Genomic DNA, 2,597 nt, shown 5'->3' with positions numbered 1-2,597 from the left:
GTTAAATGAGTTGTTAGTTGGTTAATTAGTTACTTTGTGGTTATTGTTCAGTATATAATGTACTTCAACTTACAAATGTAATCAGTTGTCATTTTCCCTCAAATATACAGAAGTTTCATTTCTCTATCTAGTTCTTCAATCTTTCTCAATTCTTTAATGTTCTTTGATTCTTTCTCAATGTAGTTAACATTCATAATGCCCGATTTATATTATAAAACATATTTACTTAAAAGCTTATCGGATCATATTCATGGAACCAGAAGTTTCCATCATTTATTCATTAATGCATATTCATGGAACCAGAAGTTTCCATAGTCTCCTATATCTAACAATCTGAACCAGAAGTTTCAGACATGTTAAAAACCAGAAAAGACGAAACTTTTCTATTCATACTCATGCATACACATGAATTACAACTATAAAAAAAAAAAAAAAAGAAAAAAAGGGAAGCTTTCACAAAGGTTGCTCATGTAAAGCCTCAGTACTTGACGATTTCCCAGAAAAGGGAAACACTGGAGATTGTTCATGTGAAGCCTCGGTATTTGGCAGAACTCCAGAATGAGGAGGCACTAGAGGTTGATCATTTGAAGCCTCAATACTTGGTAGAAATCTAGACAATCGAGGCAATGGGTGCCTTTAGAATAGAGCCATGAACCTCTGACGATCCTTTTGAATCCAACTTTTGGATTCTTGCAGTTGGTCAAGCTTTCTTTTCATGCTTGTTGAGTAATTATTTGCAAGTATGTGCAACTCTCTATTTTCTTGCTTGAGCCCTTCAATTTCTTGTCTAAAGCTTGCCACCTTAGCAATTAGTGATTCAACTTCCCAAGTTCAAGAAAGTAGACGTTAGTCCTTATTGGTTACAGGACTTGCACACTGAATACTGAAAGCTAATGAGTCATGAACAACCAATTCGTCAGATCTTTTTGAAAGTATTCTTTTATTTTTGGGAGTGAGAAGGTTCTTAGCTACTACTGTGGTGGTTATATCATTCTTCATCATAGATTCCCCAATCGTAAAAGGATCATTAGAGAATAAGAAGGATGGGCGCCATATATTGTCCTAAGAAGGCATATCTACATCTTCCGCAACATTCAAATCAAAACAATGGTTAGATGGGCAAACCATTTTCAAAGAAGATGAAAGAAAAGGAAATCAGATAAAGTGAAATCTCAGGAATACAACGGAAGCAATTTTTGTTGATAGGCAACTTTCTAAGCTTGCATTTTGGATACAATTGATGCCTTTTTAAAAGAAGTGGCAACAAGGCCACTTGTTAAAAAATCGAAGAAACCCTGCTATCCAAATTTCAAAAGCCAAATTTTCCTGAATAAAGTTCATAGGTACTTCTCAAACACAATCTTAGCTTTCTGGATATCAAGGACAACTCTATTAAAATATCTCTGACAAAGTTGAAACGCTTCAATTTTACTGGTCCAACTACAGCACTGTTGCCGACAAGCATGAAGGAAATGGTCCTAGTAGCACCACTGCTTGCTATTGGAAAATCCTTATATATGTCGACCTCTGTCCTCTATGGCAAGGTAGAGCTCCAAAAATTTCTAACTCTTCTTCCTTGCCGAGAATGCATCTTCAACCAAGCTTATCAAAATACTCAGCTTTCTTTATCTTTACGAATACCTTTTCAACCAAGTCCTTCAAAATGCCAGACACATTTCCTCAGCAAGAAAATAATTTTGATTAAGAAGTTTTACATCCGCATTAAAGTCTTCTACTGTTTTTTTCAAGAGAAAAAGTATCTTATATCATGTTTTTCCCTGTCTTTTCCTTTGCCTTTACTCATGTCTGCAAAACAAGAAGAAAAAGAGCAATCAGTAAGAACCTGAAATCAAACTTCTGGTTTGGAACTAATTGCCTGGAACCTTTGCCTTATTTCTTACCTTGCATTGCTCTTAAGTAGTCATCTGCAACTGTTGTTGGAGCTGAGTTTCAAGTCACCACCATCACAAAACAGTTGGTATGATGTTGGCTCTTTACACTGAAGTTGTCAAGTATGGATGAGTCACCAAAAAGTGATGTTTTGAAGGATCATTCAAAGGCAAACGTTGCACACCACTTCTGTTGTGCAGAAGGCTGAAGCTGAAGGATCAACGATGAACACATAAAAGTTCAAAGGGAGAAAATGAGTAGTTGACTAAATGGAAGACCAAACTTTAATAATGGGAATCTTACTCACATCCCAAGCAAACTGTACCAGTTTATATCATTATGATGATGTATAGGTAATACATTCTTCACATTTACTAAAAAACTATCAAATGCATTAACAAGTTACAAAGATACCGCATGGATGAATGTCTCAATAAAAGTATCCATAGACTTGCCACTACTAAAATGTTGCATGCCTAATGCATGACAGTAGTCACATAAATTCAAGTCCCAAAAGGACAATCCATGGAATGCCAATTTTAATATATCTCATGCCTGAAGCACGATAGACATATATGTTCCAATAATTCAACTCTCCGGAAGTGGAGATTAAAAATCCAAGCTCTATAATGTTCTAGAAGAGGTTATGGTCCAAATTCTCGAAACAATTCATCTAAGAAGATATGATTGTCCTCGAAGAGATAATG

The sequence above is a fragment of the Pyrus communis genome, chromosome 12, assembly GCF_963583255.1.
Source record: "Pyrus communis chromosome 12, drPyrComm1.1, whole genome shotgun sequence".
In the NCBI taxonomy this organism is placed as follows: domain Eukaryota; kingdom Viridiplantae; phylum Streptophyta; class Magnoliopsida; order Rosales; family Rosaceae; genus Pyrus; species Pyrus communis.
The sequence above is the reverse complement of the archived record's forward strand: the minus strand, read 5'-3'. Positions refer to the sequence as shown.